Below are 5,941 nucleotides of genomic sequence, written 5' to 3'. Positions count from 1 at the left end.
ACAATTTTTTACTAGCACTTAAAATAAACTTCTCAAACTGATGGAGAAACGTGGGGAACTGAACTTACAATCTGAAAAAATAAGAAACTGAGAAACCATCTTTCCACCTCACCTCACTTTCTGCTTCGATAATATCTTGCAATTATGACAGTTAGACACTGATTTCTTGAGACACTCTTGGCTTTGGGGGGGGGGGGTTGGTTTTGCAAACAAAGTTCACTTTATTGAAATTCATTAATATCAATTCAAATGTAATTTCACACATACACATACATACAAAAAAATAAATTCTTAATTTGGAGATACTCTTGTTTAATTGAATCTAGCTTCCATGGGCAGCTCAGTGCTAAACATATGTTTTGTATACAGAAAGTCTCAGGTTTACTCCCAACATCTACAGTGAAGAAAGGCTCAGGTTGCAGGTGTTGTTGACTTTGGATAACTGCTGCCATGCTTAGAGTACATAATACTCGGCTAGTTTAAGGTAGTATAAAGCAGTTCCTATGTTCCTATTTGGCTTCTATTACATATTAATCTGGGGTTGAGAAACCCGTGGCCTTCCTGATGGCATTAGATTCCACTGCTCATCAGCTCCAGCAAGCAGCATGGCCCATAGTTAGGGGGTGGTGGGATGTGGAAGTCCCACAACATCTTCCCCATCCTTTCCCAAAGCCACCTGGGTCTGATGAACCAGCCTTCTGCCAAATCATTGTCAGAAATGAAATTTACCCACCATTCTTATTTGTCGCCACCCATCAAGCTCAATTCAAGTTAACCTTAGACTCCACTGTACATACAACCTGTCCTCAAGAGCAACCAGTTATGGTGTGACAAGTCATAGCAAAATAACCCAAAACTTCAAAACAGATTTGGGAAAGTGGAAAGCGAAAAACAAAAACCAGCCAACGCTGTCAAAGCCATTCTGTCTCAATGGGGAAAACCAATTGATAAAATATGAAAAATATGGTTACGCATGGTTATGCATTCACTTGGTTTGGTTTAAGGATAGAACTGGTGGGAAGGGGCATTCTAATCTTCAAGTAGTCCTAAAGCATTCTGGTCTTCAAGCAGAAGAATGAGATAACTGACACCTTTCCCACTCAATGATGCTTAGATCAGTGTGAAACTGAGCTCTCATTTCACTGAGTGTGCCTTTCTGGGCCCAAATTAGTCCTCCTAATATGCCTGGGAGGATTGTGGGGTGATTTGGACTGGAATTATAACAGCACAATGTCATTATTCAAGGTATCTTGCATTGCCACAAATGATATTGGTGCCTTCCTTTATGGGTTCAGGGTTAAGAATAATGTTAGCTGTGAAGTAAATTACAGGAAAGAAAACGGAGCTTCTGAAATATATGTCACAATAATGAAGTGGAAGTAGATGGCTTTTCTGAATTGCTAACCTTCATCAAGTGGAGAAGATCATTTGCAACAAAGTCAGGTGAAGATTTATAGGATGAAGAATAACTGGAGTAAATCAGCAAGAAAGCCAGGTAGAATTCAGTAAGGAAGCTAAAGCTTTCTTTTTCAAAAATTTACATCCACCCCACAATCATATCCTACTCTCTTAGGATTGAAAGTCATAAAAAGAATTTCAATGGGAAATTACTCATGTACCAAACAACCATATCCTCTTAATATATTTACTGTGGGGAAGAAAAATAAATGCAGGAATGCTGATTGCTTTGCTTGAAAGAGAGAATATCTATATTTTATTCAAATCATACCATGTACTCGTGTTTGTGTATGCGTGCGCACACACACACACATATACACACTGGAATTCCAATTTCTAGAATTTTACCACCAAACATTTCCCCTGCCCTCACATAGTAAATTTGAGATAGGAAAGCTTGCCAGCACACCCTGTGGTGCCTGCAAAAAAAGTCCCTCAGAAATCCACAATGCATTAGAGTCTGTTTGTTCTAATGCTCTCACTTCCTCTTTGCACTGGCTCAGCCTGTCCTAACTCCATTTTGTGACAGGCAAACACTTCCTTAATATCCCAAATGTGCCCACTGAACGCCAAATGTTGGCAAGTCCATATAGTAGATCTATCGCTACAGAAGATTGGGGGAGGCGGAGGATTTTCAGGACATGTTCTGGAGGTCCATTCTTAACCTGAAACCGTTCTTAACTTGAGGTAACACTTTAGCTTATGGGGCCTCCTGCTTCCACCGCGCCGCTGCTGCATGATTTCTGAGGTAAAGTTCTTAACCCAAGGTACTACTTCCGGGTTAGTGGAATCTGTAACCCGAAGTGTTTGTAACCCGAGGCACCACTGTACCTTGTTTCTACATGCAAAATACTATTCTCTCAAAAGCTTTAAAAAACCAATTTCCTAGCTGAAGCTTGGTTAACGTGATGGGCAGTAGCTTCTAGCTGCTGGTCACACACACACACACACACACACACACACACACACACCCTGCTTGGGTGAGAACTGAATGGCAAACTTTGGCAGTTTTGAATGTAGCCTGAATTTAATGGTTGTGTGGCATGAAGGACTCCAAGGGTTTCCAAGAGTATGCTATTGCTTCTGGCAGAAATGGTGCTTTTCTAAACACACAAGTGCTATCTGTGAGAGTGTCGGCCTGCTTCTGCATGCTTCACACGTATTATTTGTAAATGAACAAGCCCTTAAAAGAGAGCAGTCTTCATTTTTCCTCACACAGAATGAGCACCCTCTTAAACGTCTACCCAAATTGACTACTGCCCAGGAAATCAGGAATTGAAAGCACTTGTTTGGGTACAACCTGCCATCCAGATCCTTCAGATTCAAAACTGAATGCCAAGACAGCCTTCACCCTCCAGTGTTTCTATGTCTGGCTTAGTTTTCCCTCTCATTATCCTAGAAATATATGACATATGTGTGAAAAACAGTTAACACAGACTTTGGGACTTCTTCCCTAGAAAAGTTATACTGGCTCCCTCCTTGTTGTCCTTCAGCCAGCAGATGAAGACTTTCTTGTTCCAACAGGAACTGACTGCTTTTAATGAAAGGGCTGGGATGTGCTATTTTTATTGTAGTTATTTGTATGAAATAAACCTCAACAACATGAAAATGCATGAAGTTAAGGGACCTGATGAAAGCTTTAACCTCACTTAAATGGGAGTAAGCTCCACTAAATTCCATAGGAAGTACTTTTGAGCAGGCATAGTTGGGCTCACACTCTTGACTGCAGCCTTGTGCTTTTTTCAATACTCACTTATGAAAGCCAGCCCTGAATCCAGCAATAACAGGTGAAGTGGGAGATAAAAGGCAGGAAGTGGTTGCCTTCTCCAAGGTGCTGATTCCAGCCTATCACTTCTTCCCCCATTCCCTGGCATCTTTTGCCAGAAGGAGACCATGTGCCCCAACCTCCTAAGTCACCACCCATTGGTAGCTTTCTCTCATCTTTTAAATTTCAGTGCACCACCTGGCCAGCTGCTGCCACCTGCAGATGGCTGAACTTTAACTGCCAACCAGTGCCACCCATCAAGGATGGAATTGAGCCAGATTAGCTTTTCCCCCACTTGAACATAACTGCTCTATGTGTTCAACTTCTGCAAGGCAAATAATAGCCACAAAATTGGCTCAGCTCATGAAAGGTCAGTATGGACCTTCATCCACCCATCTCACACAGAGCAGCATTCTGGTCCTTGCACTGCATACTTGCCTCACACAGCGGAAGGAAATCACAGTAAGCATGAAGTTTTATAATGCATGGAGACTAACTTAGTATGTGAAGTGTTGAAAGGGCTCATTTTTCCTTTTATTTATGCATCCATCTATGAAGCAACTGAATTTTGTCTTTTGGTGGCAACATGTCCACACCTTAAAAGCTTAATGGAACTGGAAGAGGTTTTTATCCCAGGTCTCAGCCTGGATGCTTGCACTGATACCAGGACTTGGCCCTCATCTTCCTGTTAAAAGGAAACCCTTATATTTATTGACAAGAAGTTTTTAAAAGCCTGACTTTCTGAATGCAAATTTCAGTTAAAGTACAGAACTGGCTTGTGTGCCTCCAGATGTCAAAGTTCTGCTCACTTGAAAATGTGGGTCATATATTCTTCTAGAGCAGCCTTTCTCAATCTGGGTCCCTTCAGATGTTTTGGACCGGCATGCCCAATTGTCAGGGAAGATGGGAGTTGTTGTCCAACAACATGTGCAGGGAATACTGCCAGAAGGGATATTTACAGAACAATATGCCTAACTTTAGTCTATAACTTCATAAAGCTCAAATTTAAAAGAACGTTCCCTGAGCATCTACTTTGGTTCCTGAAGCATGAGATGAGTGATGATTTTGTGCCAATATTATGAAACTGCTTTCCAATGCCCTGGAAAAGAAAGCATGTATAACAAGCAAAGTACTTTGGACACATCTCTAGAGTCCTTAATACTTCCCTTGAAGAGGCCGAATAATGATAAACTAGCTTATTTAAAGTGGTGTGTGGAGGACTTGCAAGACAGCATTAATGATTGATTTGGTGTTAAGTTAAGCTGGCCCATGTTTCCTCTAGGCAGAACAAGTATTCATGGTAAATAAGCTAAATAAGCTTTTTAAACACCCCCTTTAATGTCACATTAGTTACAGAAATGGGGTTGCGTTCAATGAAGTCATTCTGCAGGTGAAAGTCACAGAATATTCCCTCCCCCTCCTCCAACCTGCATCCTCTGAAATCTGCTTTGGGTGTACCCCCAACCACCAAGAGTGTATGGGGGGGTCAGGGGACACAAAGACAAAGAAGAGCCAGGGATATGCAAACAGAACCTTGTTAAGCTCATGCAACGACTTTGTTATATTCAACCCATGCACTTGGAAATTGTGATTGGCCACTGTTTAATCATTTTTCTGGACAGAAAACACTTCTGGTCTGTCCCATTGATGCTGTAGTTTCCTGTAGAAAAAACAGAGACTTAGTGAAAAACACAGTAGTGCCCCAAGGACAGTTCCCACATGGGTAATACAATATTGAAGAATATTGTACCTGACAAGCTCGAGATCATTGAATGCAAGTTTGTGTTTGATTGTAATTGCTTTTAGAATGTTTTACACTATAGTGTGTGTGTGTGTGTTGGTTTTAGAATGTTCTGAACTGTTTTAGAATTTGCTTTCTTTTTCGTTTTAAATTATATTATCTGTTTTCCACTCTGGGCTTCTTGAGGAGTAAGAAAAGGATATAAATTCAATTGATCAAATGCCAGAAATGGTAGCTTCAGCCTAAAGTGACCTGCATTTGACTAATCTTAATAATGTTAAATAGTGCTTTTTATTCACTTTCCTGTCAAAAGGGCACTATTTTCAATTTTCAAATCATTTTCTCAACAACAACAAAAGGATTGCCTAATGTGGTTTGGTACCTTTGCTATCTCTCACACCCCTTTTCAGATATGAATTTACTATCCTTGCTAGGATTCACTTACCACACACACACACATGCCTGAAACAGCTGCTGAAGAACTGACAGAACCAAACTTATACAGCGTTGCAGTGAATATTTGCTATTTGATGTTAGCCGCCCCGAGCCTGGTCTCAGCCGGGGAGATACAAATAAAAGTTGTTTATTATTATTATTATTATTATTATTATTATTATTATTATTTGCAGTAGCAGGAGTAACAGCAGCAGCAGCAGTAGTAGTAATACCTACAGTTATCAAGGCTATGCTCAGCCTCCACATTTGGAGACAACAATGCTTCTGGATGCCAGTTGCTGGAAACTTAGAGAAGGGAAGAGTATTATTGTCCTGCTTGCTGGTTTCCCACAGGCTTCTGGTCAGCCACTGTGAGAGCAGGATGTTGGGCTAGATGGGCCAGTGGCCTGATCCAGCATGCTCTTCTTACATTCTTATGTTCTTAATATGAAATAACCATATGTTTTCTGATAATCAGTATTTGGTATGGAGCTTGGGGAGAGGGGTATAAGGAGTGACCCTGCACAATGTCTCTCTGCACC

The 5,941-nt window shown here is 41.0% G+C and overlaps 1 long non-coding RNA gene across 1 annotated transcript; it reads right to left on the bottom strand.

Moving 5' to 3' along the window:
- Positions 1–4,742: 4,742 nt before the first annotated feature.
- On the bottom strand, positions 4,743–5,522 carry LOC308471697. Its single transcript, XR_013983095.1, has 2 exons — positions 5,410–5,522; positions 4,743–4,883 (listed from the first exon to the last, which is right to left on the bottom strand). It is a non-coding gene; the product is annotated as an uncharacterized lncRNA (long non-coding RNA).
- Positions 5,523–5,941: the final 419 nt, after the last annotated feature.

The sequence above is a fragment of the Podarcis pityusensis genome (assembly GCF_964106645.2).
Source record: "Podarcis pityusensis genome assembly, chromosome: 2".
In the NCBI taxonomy this organism is placed as follows: Eukaryota; Metazoa; Chordata; class Lepidosauria; order Squamata; family Lacertidae; genus Podarcis; species Podarcis pityusensis.
The sequence above is the reverse complement of the archived record's forward strand: the minus strand, read 5'-3'. Positions and strand labels throughout refer to the sequence as shown.